This window comes from Arachis hypogaea, chromosome 20 (assembly GCF_003086295.3).
Source record: "Arachis hypogaea cultivar Tifrunner chromosome 20, arahy.Tifrunner.gnm2.J5K5, whole genome shotgun sequence".
Taxonomy (NCBI): domain Eukaryota; kingdom Viridiplantae; phylum Streptophyta; class Magnoliopsida; order Fabales; family Fabaceae; genus Arachis; species Arachis hypogaea.
The window spans coordinates 34,066,857-34,082,285 of record NC_092055.1 but is presented as its reverse complement, the minus strand read 5'-3'; positions in this window follow the sequence as shown (position 1 = coordinate 34,082,285).

Here is a 15,429-nt window from a genome sequence, read left to right as displayed (position 1 = left end):
TTTATTTTAGAACTTGTAATATATATATATTGGCATTACAACTGAAAAAGCATCTAGTAATCAAAATAGAGTTATTAAAAGAAGAAATACAAAAACTTTTGGAAATAGGTATAGGTATCAATCAAAAGAACCTTACACAATAGGAAATAAGCCAAAAAAAAATTACAGAAAAAAACAAAAGTGGAATAATCAAAAGAAAAGTAATAATATATAATATATACTATAATTCAATATTTTTTATATTCAACATTTTTTAAATTAATTATTTTTTAATTGAAGTACAAATTAATTAATTTTAAAATAAAAAATAATAATTAATATAAAAATAAAATAAAAATTACTTAATCTAAGAAGAAAAATAAATTTATATATAATTATTTAATTATATAAAGATATTTAGACTTTAAAATTACTCTTTGGATATAGTTCATAGATTGTTATTCTCATCGTGTCCAATTAAGATACTATTATAGTAGTACGGACTAATTTTACGTCTATCTTTCGATTAGTTATTTATAAAATTCGAGACTTAATTATTTTTAAAATATTAGTAAAATTATGTATTTTAAATTTTAATGTTAGGTTTTTGATTATTTTATACTTTTTTATTTACATGAGACCGGTTTTATCGGTTGGACCAATAACTCATCGGTTAAACTAATAAATTAGTAAACCAGTAATCTGACCAGTTCGATCACCAATTTGGTTCTTACAACTATGGATTCACTTCTTTTATTTTTGGTCTTCTTGGCATTGTTTTAAAATTTTTTTTGCTGCTTTGTGGTCCAACAATGGCTGAAAATGAAGATAGTAGTAAGGATTGGGAAAGCAAGCCGTTCAAACAAGTGTATAACGAAGCCAATCCTAAGTTCCGCTAGGGAGACAATGGCTTATTTGTACAATGTGTACAATAGGCTATATGAGTTACAAAATGAACATCCCCATACTATCTAGAATAACCATTCGAGTACTAAGGATAATAAACATCTTCCCAAAAGCTAAAACTGATTTTCAGGTTCACCAAAGATCGAACTCTTGACCTTTCGGATCTAGAGTTCTAATACCATGTCATGATACCACTCATCCCAAAAGCTTCAGCTGATGAGAAAAGGTAACACTAATGATTATATCTCTAATACTCCCTAAACCTCCATTGTACACATTGTACAAATATTCCATTCGCTCCTCATACTTTCCCATCCTAAAAACCCGCTGTATTCACGCCACGTGGATGTCAGTACGCAAATCAGAATACCATCCGATTACTGTAATTGGATCGTCCGATTACACTCCCCGTTGAACCGTCCGATTTACTTGATACAGCCATCACAACCCAATAAAATACCCTCTATCCCTATAACCATGCCATACACCAACCCTTTCTCCCTATTAGGGGTGTAATCGGTTTGGTTTGGTTCAGTTTTGGACCGAAAAACCAACCGAACCGACCTGATCGGTTCTACAATGATATCAACCATTCGGTTGGCTGCTGTTTGAACAACCGAACCGAACTGAACCGAACCGAACCAACAGCGATTTGATTCGGTCGGTTTTTTTATTTTTTTATTCCTAATAATCAGAATTTAAATTACCATAAAATGAACTTTAAAACCGTCAATAAACTAGAATAACAAGAGTATATCACATCCTAATTCAATACAAATTCAACTTAATTAAACATAAAACAAATACAATTAAAAATGTCTAGCAAAACAACAAAAATAAACACACTTTAAACCGAAACAGTCACTTTAAAACAAATGAAAACCAAACAGCCACCATGCTTAATTTGAATCCACACCAGACTCATCATCATCTTCTCCCGTTGCTGCAATTTCTACCAAAATAAAACAAAAAAAAAACATATTAGATATTATATGAAAACAATTTGTGAAACATATTAGATGCAGCCATAATGGATATATAAAACAAATTAACACATATTATATGCAGCCACAACAAATTATAAAATATATTATACAAATTAAAACATATTATATGCAGCTGATGAGCGGATAATTTATACCCTTTTTCGCATTATTTTTACATAATTTTTAGTATGTTTTAGTTACTTTTTATTATATTTTTATTAGTTTTTATGCAAAAATTACATTTTTGGACTTTACTATGAGTTTGTGTGTTTTTCTGTAATTTCAGGTATTTTTTGGCTGAAATTGAGGGATCTGAGCCAAAATCTGATTCATAGGCTGAGAAAGGACTGCAGATGCTGTTGGATTCTGACCCTCCTACACTCGAAATGGATTTTCTGGAGCTACAGAAGCCCAATTGGCGTGCTCTCAATTACAATAATCCATACTTTGTCCGAGATTTGATGGCCCAAACTGGCGTCTAAACGCCCACCAGAGACCATTTTCTGGAGTAAAATGCCGGAACTAGTACCAGAACTGGAGTTAAACGCCCAAACTGGCACCCAAGCTGGCGTTTAACTCCAAGAATGGCCTATGCACGTGTAAAGCTCAATGCTCAGCCCAAGCACACACCAAGTGGTCCTCGAAAGTGAATTTCTGCACTATCTGCACTTAGTTACTTATTTTCTATAATCGCTAGTAACTAGTTTAGTATAAATAGCACTTTTTACTATTGTATTCGCATCTCTGGACGTTTAGTCCTTAGAACTTTGGATTTTGGAGGCTGGCCATTCAGCCATGCCTATACCTTTTTTCTCTTATGTATTTTCTACGGTAGAGTTTCTACACCTCATAGATTAAGGTGCGGAGCTCTGCTGTTCTTCATGAATTAATGCAAGTACTATTGTTTCTCTTTCAATTCACGCTTACTTCTTCTCCAAGATATACTCTCGTACTTAATTCAGTTAAGTCAGAATGAAGGGGTGACCTGTGACAATCACCCACTATCTTCATTACTCGCTTAGCCAAGATCCGCGTGCCTAACAACCACAAGCGGTCTACATGATGTTCAACGTAGTCATTGGACGACAGCTGAAGTATATTCTCTTGGGTCTCTAATCCACGGACCGAGTCCGTGAGGTTAGGATCTTCGTGGTATAGGCTAGAACCAATTGGCAGCATTCCTGAGATCCGAAAAGTCTAAACCTTGTATGTGGTATTCCGAGTAGGATTTGGGAAGGGATGATCGTGACGAGCTTCAAACTTACGAATGTTGGGCGCAGTGACAATGTGCAAAAGGATAAAGAGATCCTATTCCAATGCTAGTGAGAACCGACAGATGATTAGCCGTGCGGTAGCTGTACCTGGTATTTTTCATCCGAGACGAGAAATCCAACAGTTGATTAGCCGTGCAGAAACCGTACCTGGTATTTTTCATCCGAGAAGATCCTACAGCTTGCCAGGGAAGGGAGCACGCCTGATTGGAAGAAGACAATAGGAAAGCAGAGGTTCAGAAGCAACAAAGCATCTCCAAACGCTTATCTGAAATTCCCACCAATGAATCACATAAGTATCTTTATTTTATTTTATGTTCTATTTATCTTTTAATTATTAAAACCTCATAACCATTTGAATCCGCCTGACTAAGATTTACAAGTTAACCATAGCTTGCTTCAAGCCGACAATCTCCGTGGGATCGACCCTTACTCATGTAAGGTATTACTTGGACGACCCAGTGCACTTGCTGGTTAGTTGTGCGGAATTGTGAAAAGTGTGAATCACAATTTCGTGCACTAAGTTTTTGGCGCCATTGTCGGGGATTGTTCGAGTTTGGACAACTGACGGTTCATCTTGTTGCTTAGATTAGGTAATTTTATTTTATGTTTAAGCTTTTTATTTTTTTTTCGAAAAAAAATCACAAAAAAATTTAATAAAATCATAAAACCAAAAAAAAATTTATGTTTCTTGTTTGAGTCTTGTGTCAAATTTTAAGTTTGGTGTCAATTGCATGTTTTAATTTTCTTAAAATTTTCGAAAATATATGCATTGTGTTCTTCTTTGATCTTCAAGTTGTTCTTGATGATTTTCTTTGTTTAATCTTGTGATTTTCTTGTTTTGTGCTTTTTGTTGTTTTTCATATACAATTTCGAATTCATAGTGTCTAAACATTAAAAACTTTTAAGTTTGGTGTCTTGCATGTGTTTCTTTTCTTAAAAATTTTCAAAAATATGTTCTTGATGTTCATCATGATCTTCAAAGTGTTCTTGGTGTTCATCTTGACATTCAAAGTGTTCTTGCATGCATTATTTGTTTTGATCTTAAATTTTTATGTCTTGTGTCATTTTGTTGTTTTTCTCTTTCTTCATTAATTCAAAAATAAAAAATAATATCTTTCCCTTATTTTACTCATAATTTTCGAAAATTTGAGTTGATTTGGTCAAAAATTTTTTTAAAAAAAAAAATTTAATTGTTTCTTGTTAGTCAAGCTAAAATTTCAATTTAAAAATTCTATCTTTTTAAATCTTTTTCAAAATCAAATCTTTTTCATTTTTCTTTCATGTTTTTCGAAAATTCTTCAAAATAAAATTTTCAAAATCTTTTTCTTATTTTTATTTCATATTTCGAAATTATTGCTAACATTTAATGTTTTGATTCAAAAATTTCAAGTTTGTTACTTTCCTGTTAAGAAAGGTTCAATCTTTAAATTCTAGAATCATATCTTTTAGTTTCTTGTTAGCCAAGTCATCAACTTTAATTTTCAAAATCAAATCTTTTTAAATTTATTTTTCAAATCTTTTTCAAAATAAATTTCAATCATATCTTTTTCAAAACTTAATTTCAAATCTTTTTCTAACTTCTTATCTTTTCAAAATTTATTTTCAAATCTTTTTCAATTAACCACTTGACTTGTTTGTTTTGATTTTAAAAAATTTACTATTTCTTATCCTTTTCAAAACCACCTAACTACTTTTCTCTCTCTCTAATTTTCGAAAATCACTAACCACTTTTTCAAAATTCTTTTTATTTAACTAATTGTTTTAAATTCTAATTTTATTTCTTTTAATAATTTCGAATTCTAACTAATAATTAAAATAAAAATAAAAATATTTTTATTTTATTTTAATTAATATTCGAATACTCCTTCTCTCTCATCTCTTTCTATTTATTTTATTTATTCACTAACATCCCTCTTCTTAAAAATTCGAGCCCTCTCCCTCTCTCTGTATTTGACTTTTTCTTATTCTCTCTCTACCTCATTCTTCTATTCTTCCATTCTTCTACTCACATAAAGGAATCTCTATACTTTGACATAGAGGATTTCTCTTCTTTTCTATTCTCTTCTTTTTCATATGAGTAAAAATAGGGATAAAGACATTCTTGTTGAAGCTGATCCTGAACCTGAAAGGACTCTGAAGAGGAAGCTAAAGCACAACACTCTGGAGAGGACCTTACAGAAATTTTCGAAAAAGAAGTAGAGATGGCAGCCGAAAATAATAACAATGGTGGAGATGCAAGGAAGATGCTTGGTGACTTTACTGCACCAACTTCCGACTTCTATGGAAGAAGCATCTCAATTCCTGCAATTGGAGCAAACAACGTTGAGCTTAAGCCTCAATTAGTTTCTCTAATGCAGCAGAGTTGCAAGTTTCATGGACTTCCATTGGAAGATCCTCATCAGTTCTTAGTTGAATTCTTGCAAATCTGTGACACTGTTAAGACCAATGGGGTTAATCCCGAGGTCTACAGACTTATGTTTTTCCCTTTTGCTATAAGAGATAGAGCTAGGATATGGTTGGACTCACAACCTAAAGAAAGCCTGAACTCTTGGAAAAAGTTGGTCAATGCTTTCTTGGCCAAATTCTTTCCACCTCAAAAGTTGAGCAAGCTTAGAGTGGAAGTCCAAACCTTCAGACAGAAGGAAGGTAAAACCCTCTATGAAGCTTCAGAAAGATACAAGCAATTGATCAGAAGGTGTCCTTCTGACATGCTTTCAGAATGGAGCATCTTATGTATATTCTATGATGGTCTGTCTGAATTGTCCAAGATGTCATTGGACCACTCTGCTGGTGGATCTCTTCATCTGAAGAAAACCCCTGCAGAAGCCCAGGAACTCATTGAAATGGTTGCAAATAACCAGTTCATGTATACTTCTGAAAGAAATCCTGTGAATAATGGGATGACTCAGAAAAGGAGTTCTTGAGATTGATACTTTGAATGCAATATTGGCTCAGAATAAAATATTGACTCAGCAAGTCAATATGATTTCTCAGAATCTGACTAGAATGCAAGCTGCATCCGGCAATGCTAAAGAAGCCCCCTCTGAAGGAGAAGCTTATGACCCTGAAAATCCTATGGAAACACCTATAATCCTTCATAGAGAAATCATCCAAATTTCTCATAGAATGATCAACAGAAGCCTCAACAAGGCTTCAATAATAATAATGGTGGGAGAAATAGGTTTGGCAATAGCAAGCCTTTTCCATCATCTTCTGAGCAACAGACAGAGAATTCTAAGTAGAGCCTCTCTGACTTAGCAACCATAGTCTCTGATCTATCTAAGACCACTCTCAGTTTCATGACTGAAACAAGGTCCTCCATAAAAAAATTTGGAGGCACAAGTAGATCAACTGAGTAAAAGAGTTACTGAAATCCCTCCTAGTACTCTCCCAAGCAATACAGAAGAGAATCCAAAAAGAGAGTGCAAGGCCATCAATATACCCAACATGGCCGAACCTATAGAGAGTAAAAAGGCAGTAATTTCCAATGAGGAAGACCTCAATGGATGTCCACTGACCACTAAGGAGTTTCCTAATGAGGAACCAAAGGAATCTGAGGCTCATACAAAGACCATAGAGATTCCACTGAACTTACTGTTACCATTCATGAGCTCTGATGAGTATTCTTCCTCTGAAGAGGATGAAGATATTATTGAAGAGCAAGTTGCTCAGTATCTAGGAGCAATCGTGAAGCTGAATGCCAAGTTATTTGGTAATGAGACTTAGGAGGATGAACCTCCATTGCTCATCAATGAACTGAATGCCTTGGTTCAGCAGAAATTACCTCAGAAGAAACCGGATCCTGAAAAGTTTTTAATACCTTGTACAATAGGCACCATGACCTTTGAGAAGGCTCTGTGTGATCTGGGGTCAGGAATAAACCTCATGCCACTCTCTGTAATGGAGAAACAGGGGATCTTTGAGGTACAGGCTACAAGAATATCACTAAAGATGGCAGACAAATCAATGAAATAGGCTTATGGACTTGTAGAGGATGTCTTAGTGAAGGTTGAAGGCCTGTACATCCCTACTGATTTCATAATCCTAGACACTGGGAAGGATGAAGATGAATCCATCATCCTTGAAAGACCCTTTCTAGCCACAGCAAGAGCTGTGATTGATGTGGACAGAGGAGAGTTAGTCCTTCAATTGAATGAGGACTACCTTGTGTTTAAGGCTCAAGGATCTTCTTCTGTAACCATGGAGAAAAAGCATGAAAAGCTTCTCTCAATACAGAGTCAAACAGAGCCCCCACACTCAACTTCTAAGTTTGGTGTTGGGAGGCCACCATTAAGCTCTGAGTCTCTGTGAAGCTCTCTAAGAGCTCACTGTCAAGCTATTGACATTAAAGAACCGCTTATTGGGAGGCAACCCAATGTTATTTAATTATATTTAATTTCATAGACATTTGTTTTCCATTGTTATTTTATATTTTCTTTAGGTTGATGATCATGTAAAGTCATAAAAACAGCTGCAGAATTAAAGCAAAATCAAAAACAGCATCAAAAATAGCATACCCTGGAGGACAGGCTTACTGGCGTTTAAACGCCAGTAAGGATAGCAGAATGGGCGTTAAACGCCAGAAATGGCAGGCAGACTGGCGTTTAACGCCAGAAAAGGGTGTCTCGTGTCTGGCTAGCGTTAAACGCCAGAATTGGCAGACAGACCGGCGTTTAACGCCAGAAAAGGGTGTCTGGTGGGCGTTAAACGCCAGAAATGGGCATCAGCCTGGCGTTTAACGCCAGAAAAGGTAGCAGAGTTGGCGTTAATCACCAGAAATGGCACACAGAGGGCGTTTAAACACCATAATGGTGCAGGGAGCAGAATTCCTTGACACCTCAAGATCTGTGGACCCCACAGGATCCCCACCTACCCCAACTCACTCTCTCTCCTCTTCACACCTCTCCATAACACTCTTTCCCAAATACCCTTGACCAATCACATCAATACCTCTTCCCCAAACACCATTCACCTATCAAATCCTACCCTCTTCCCCACAATCCCTTCACCACTCACATCCATCCATCATAAAATCCCACCATTCAAATTCAAAACATTTCCCTCCCAAACCCAACCCCTCATACACGACTTTCCTTTCTCTCTTACCCTATAAATACCCCTCCTCACCACCTTCAATTTCACACATCATACACACTCCTACCCCGCCTTGGCCGAAACCAACACACTCCTCCATCTCCTCCATTTCTTCTTCTTCTATTCCTTTCTTTCTTCTTTTACTCGAGGATGAGCAAACCTTTTAAGTTTGGTGTGGGAAAAAGCTCTACTTTTTATTTTTCCATAACCACTAATGGCACCTAAAGCCGGAAAAACCTCTAGAAAGAGGAAGGGGAAGGCAATTGCTTCCACCTCCGAGTCATGGGAGATGGAGATATTTATCTCAAAGGTCTATCAAGACCACTTCTATGAAGTTGTGGCCAAGAAAAGGGTGATCCCCGAAGTCCCCTTCATGCTAAAAAATAGTGAATATCTAGAAATCCGACGTGAGGTTCGGAGAAGAGGTTGGGAAGCTCTCACCAACCCCATCCAACAAGTCAGAATCTTAATGGTTCAAGAGTTCTATGCTAATGCATGGATCACTAAGAACCATGATCAAAGTGTGAACCCGAACCCAAAGAATTGGCTCACAATGGTTCGGGGGAATTACTTAAATTTCAGTCCGAAAAATGTGAGGTTGGCATTCAACTTGCCAATGTTGCAAGGAGATCCTCATCCTTTCACTAGAAGGGTCAACTTTGATCAAAGGTTGGACCAAGTCCTCATGGACATCTGTGTGGAAGGAGCTCAATGGAAGAGAGATTCTAAAGGCAAGTCGGTTCAACTAAGAAGGCTTGACCTCAAGCTTGTGACTAGAGGATGGTTGGAGTTCATCCAACGCTCTATCATTCCTACTAGCAACTGGTCTAAAGTTACAATAGACCGGGCTATCATGATCCATAGTATCATGAATGGAGAGGAAGTAGAAGTTCATGAGATCATACCTCTAGAACTCTACAAGGTGGCGGACAAGCCCTCCACTTTGGCAAGGTTAGCCTTCCCTCATCTCATCTGTAACCTATGCAATTCAGTTGGAATTGTCATAGAGGAAGACATCCTCATTGAAGAGGACAAGCCCATCACTAAGAAGAGGATGGAGCAAACAAGAGAGCCCACTCATGGACCTCAACAAGAGCATAAGGAAGTTCCTCATCAAGAAATCCCTGAGATACCTCAAGGGATGCATTTTTCTCCACACAACTATTGGGAGCAACTCAACACTTCTTTAGGAGAATTGAGTTCCAACATGGGGCAACTAAGGATGGAGCACCAAGAGCACTCCATTATCCTCAATGAAATCAGAGAGGACCAAAAGGCCATGAGGGAGGAGTAACAAAGGCAAGGAAAAGACATAGAGGAGCTCAAGCACTCCATAAGATCTTCAAGAGGAAGAACTAGCCGCCGTCACTAAGGTGGACCCGTTGTTTAATTTCTTTGTTCTTATTTTTCTGTTTTTTGGTTTCTATGCTTTATGTTTTGTCTATGTTTGTGTCTTTATTATATGATCATTAGTGTCTAGTGTCTATGTCTTAAAGCTATGGATGTCCTATGAATCCTTCACCTTTCTTAAATGAAAATTATTTTCTGAAAAAAGAAAAAGAAGTACATGAATTTTGAATTCCATCTTGAAAATAGTTTAATTATTTTGATGTGGTGGCAATACTTATTGTTTTCTGAATGAATGCTTGAACAGTGCATATTTTTTATAGTGAAGTTTATGAATGTTAAAATTGTTGGCTCTTGAAAGAATAATGAAAAAAGAGAAATATTGTTGATAATCTAAAAAATCATAAAATTAATTCTTGACGCAAGAAATAGCAGTGAAAAATACAAAAGTTTACGAAAAAAATAAAGAAAAAAAGAAAAAGCAAGCAGAAAAAGCCAATAATCCTTTAAACCAAAAGGCAAGGGTAAAAAGGATCCAAGGCTTTGAGCATTAATGGATAGGAGGGCCCAAAGGAATAAAATCCTGGCCTAAGCGGCTAAATCAAGCTGTCCCTAACCATGTGCTTGTGGCGTGAATGTGTCAAGTGAAAAGCTTGAGACTGAGCGGTTAAAGTCGTGGTCCAAAGCAAAAAGAGTGTGCTTAAAACATTCAAATATTGTAAGCCAGTAGTGCAGGTGGATGTAACTCATTTGAATAAAAAATATAAAGGTTGTTTGTTGGTTGCAGTTTCACAAGAGCCATAACAATATTGTGCATATTGCATTTGCCATAGTAGAAGGAGAATACAATTAAAAAAATATTAAAAAACATATTAATTAAAATTTCATTCCAACACATAATAATAATTAAAAAAGCACACATAATAATAATAAGTTGTTAATTCTAAATTAAATATCTAAACACTACATTTTTAATAACATTTAGCTCAATAATTATTCACAGATTTTATAAATTAATTCTATTTTATTCACTATTTCTAACACTTAATAATAATAATAATAATAATAATAATAATAATAATAATAATAATAATAATAATAATAATAATAATAATAATAATAATATACATACATATCTAATTTCTAATTAATACTACTATAATATTTCTACTAAAATCTAATATTATCACTATTATTTTTATTAAATTAAAATATTGAATAATAAAAACTTACATAGTTTAGATATCCAAAATAATTAATAATGTGAAACTCTGGCTGATTCACTCATAGTTGTTAAAATCGGACTGGACCGGCCAGTTCGACCAAAAAATCGGTGAACCGATCTATATACCGGTCCAGTTTAGTGTACTGACCGCTTAAGGAATTAAATCGGTCAAAATCGGTACAAACCGATTAAACCGATGCAAACTGGTCAAAACCAGCACGAACTTAAACCGAACCGGTCCGGTCAACCAGCGCAGTCAACAGTCAACCACGCGCGTTGATGATGTCATGCTGATGTCAGCATGCGGGGTTGGGAAATTTTTTAAAAACGGCAAGATGGGAGTCGAACTTGGCTCTTCTTGAAGAGCCCGCTAACTACCACTGCACTAATTTGTTCTTTTGGTATCATTCATGCTTTTTATATTATATATTATATGTTATATAATATCCTAACTAATACACACCTATATATATATGCAAAACTCACCCCCTTTTTCTAAAAATATTTTTCAGGAATAAATATTTAACTGTGTGAGACTTTCTATTCAAAAGTAACGGTCTGCAATGAGTACCTATTCTTTGTCGAATTCCTAGAAGTATATATTCCATATGTCACAGGCAGGATCTAACCATTCTTAGTTATTTTAATTTTTGTTAAAAATATATAACTATTTATTTTAGAACTTGTAATATATATATATATATATATATATATATATATATATATATATATATAGGCATTACAACTGAAAAAGCATCTAGTAATCAAAATAGAGTTATTAAAAGAAGAAATACAAAAACTTTTGGAAATAGGTATAGGTATCAATCAAAAGAACCTTACACAATAGGAAATAAGCCAAAAAAAATTACAGAAAAAAACAAAAGTGGAATAATCAAAAGAAAAGTAATAAGAAACAAAATATATATATATATATATACACAAAAATACTTAATTCAATATTTTTTATATTCAACATTTTTTAAATTAATTATTTTTTAATTAAAGTACAAATTAATTAATTTTAAAATAAAAAATAATAATTAATATAAAAATAAAATAAAAATTACTTAATCTAAAAAGAAAAATAAATTTATATATAATTATTTAATTATATAAAGATATTTATACTATAAATTACTCTTTGGATATAGTTCATAGATTGTTATTCTTATCGTGTCCAATTAAGATACTATTATAGTAGTACGGACAAATTTTACGTCTATCTTTCGATTAGTTATTTATAAAATTCGAGACTTAATTATTCTTAAAATATTAGTAAAATTATGTATTTTAAATTTTAATGTTAGGTTTTTGACTATTTTATATTTTTTATTTACATGAGACCGGTTTTATCGGTTGGACCAATAACTCATCGGTTAAACCAATAAATTAGTAAACCAGTAATCTGACCAGTTCGATCACCAATTCGGTTTTTACAACTATGGATTCACTTCTTTTATTCTTGGTCTTCTTGGCATTGTTTTAAAAAAATTTTTGCTGCTTTGTGGTCCAACAAGGGCTAAAAATGAAGATAGTAGTAAGGATTGGGAAAGCAAGCCGTTCGAACAAGTGTATAACGAAGCTAATCCTAAGTCCCGCTAGGGAGACAATGGCTTATTTGTACAATGTGTAAAATGGGGCCATATGAGTTACAAAATGAACATTCCCATACTATCTAGAATAACCATTCGAGTACTAGGGATAATAAACATCTTCCCAAAAGCTTAAACTGATTTTCGGGTTCACCAAAGATCGAACTCTTGACCTTTTAGATCTAGAGTTCTAATACCATGTCATGATACCACTCATCCCAAAAGCTTCAGCTGATGAGAAAAGGTAACACTAATGATTATATCTCTAATATTCCCTAAACCTCCATTGTACACATTGTATAAATATTCCATTCGCTCCTCATACTTTCCCATCCTAAAAACCCATTGTATTCACGCCACGTGGATGTCAGTACGCAAATCGGAATACCATCCGATTACTGTAATTGGATCGTCCGATTACACTCCCGATCGGACTGTCTGATTTACTTGATACAGCCATCGCAACCCAATAAAATACCCTCTATCCCTATAACCATGCCATACACCAACCCTTTCTCCCTATTAGGGGTGTAATCGGTTCGGTTTGGTTTGGTTTTGGACCGAAAAACCAACCGAACCGACCTGATCAATTCTACAATGATATCAACCATTCGGTTGGCTGCTGTTTGAACAACCGAACCGAACTGAACCGAACCAACAGCTATTTGATTCAGTCGGTTTTTTTGATTTTTTTATTCCTAATAATCAGAATTTAAATTACCATAAAATGAACTTTAAAACCGTCAATAAACTAGAATAACAAGAGTATATCACATCCTAATTCAATACAAATTCAACTTAATTAAACATAAAACAAATACAATTAAAAATGTCTAGCAAAACAACAAAAATAAACACACTTTAAACCGAAACAGTCACTTTAAAACAAATAAAAACCAAACAGCCACCATGCTTAATCTGAATCCACACCAGACTCATCATCATCTTCCCCGGTTGGGGCAATTTCTACCAAAATAAAACAAAAAAACATATTAGATATTATACGAAAACAATTTGTGAAACATATTAGATGCAGCCATAATGGATATATAAAACAAATTAACACAAATTATATGCAGCTACAACAAATTATAAAATATATTATACAAATTAAAACATATTATATGGAGCTGATGAGAAGATAATTTATACCCTCTTTGGCATTATTTTTACATAGTTTTTAGTATGTTTTAGTTATTTTTTATTATATTTTTATTAGTTTTTATGCAAAAATCACATTTCTGGACTTTACTATGAGTTTGTGTGTTTTTCTGTATTTTTAGGTATTTTCTGGCTGAAATTGAGGGATCTGAGCAAAAATCTGATTCAGAGGTTGAGAAAGGACTGCAAATGCTGTTGGATTCTGACCCTCCTGCACTCAAAATGGATTTTCTGGAGCTACAAAAGCCCAATTAGCGCGCTCTCAATTGCGTTGGAAAGTAGACATCTTGGGCTTTCCAGCAATGTATAATAGTCTATACTTTGTCTGAGATTTGATGGCCCAAACTGGCGTCTAAACGACCACCAGAGACCCTTTTCTAGAATAAAACGCCGGAACTGGCACCAGAACTGGAGTTAAACGCCGAAACTGGCACCCAAGCTGGCGTTTAACTCCAAGAATGGCCTATGCACGTGTAAAGCTCAATGCTCAGCCCAAGAACACACCAAGTGGGTCCTAGAAGTGGATTTCTGCACTATCTACACTTAGTTACTTATTTTCTGTAATCCCTAGTAACTAGTTTAGTATAAATAGCACTTTTTACTATTGTATTCGCATCTCTGGACGTTTAGTCCTTAGAACTTTGGATTTTGGAGGCTGGCCATTCGGCCATGCCTAGACCTTTTTTCTCTTATGTATTTTCTACGGTGGAGTTTCTACACCTCATAGATTAAGGTGCGGAGCTCTGCTGTTCTTCATGAATTAATGCAAGTACTATTATTTCTCTTTCAATTCACGCTTACTTCTTTTCCAAGATATACTCTCGTACTTAATTCAGTTAAGTCAGAATGAAGGGGTGACCCGTGACAATCACCCACTATCTTCATTACTCGTTTAGCCAAGATCTGCGTGCCTGACAACCACAAGCGGTCTACATGATGTTCAACGTAGTCATTAGACGACAGCCGGAGTATATTCTCTTGGGTCTCTAATCCACAGACCGAGTCCGTGAGGTTAGGATCTTCGTGGTATAGGCTAGAACCAATTGGCAGCATTCATGAGATCCGAAAAGTCTAAACCTTGTCTGTGGTATTCCGAGTAGGATCTGGGAAGGGATGACCGTGACGAGCTTCAAACTTATGAATGTTGGGCGCAGTGCAGTGTGCAAAAGGATAGAGAGATCCTATTCCGACGCTAGTGAGAACCGACAGATGATTAGCCGTGCGGTAGCTGTACCTGGTATTTTTCATCCGAGACGAGAAATCCGACAGTTGATTAGCCGTGCAGAAACTGTACCTGATATTTTTCATCCGAGAGGATCCTACAGCTTGTCATGGATGGGAGCACGCATGATTGGAAGAAAACAATAGGAAAGCAGAGGTTCAGAAGCAACAAAGCATCTCCAAACACTTATCTGAAATTCCCACCAATGAATCACATAAATATCTTTATTTTATTTTATGTTCTATTTATCTTTTAATTATCAAAACCTCATAACCATTTGAATCCGCCTGACTAAGATTTACAAGATGACCATAGCTTGCTTCAAGCCGACAATCTCCGTGGGATCGACCCTTACTCACGTAAGGTATTATTTGGACAATTCAGTGCACTTGCTGGTTAGTTGTGCGGAATTGTGAAAAGTGTGAATCACAATTTCGTGAACCAGCAGCCACAACAATTTCGATCGGTTTAATTCAAAAAAAAAAAAAACAAAAAAACCAATTTTTTCGATTTTTAATTTGGTTGTAATAATTTTCGATTCGATTTTGCGGTATTTCACGGTCCGATTCGGTAACTTACACCCCCTACTCCCTATCAAAATTAAAAGCTCCCAAAAGATCCAGTAAATAACACTCAGTGTCTC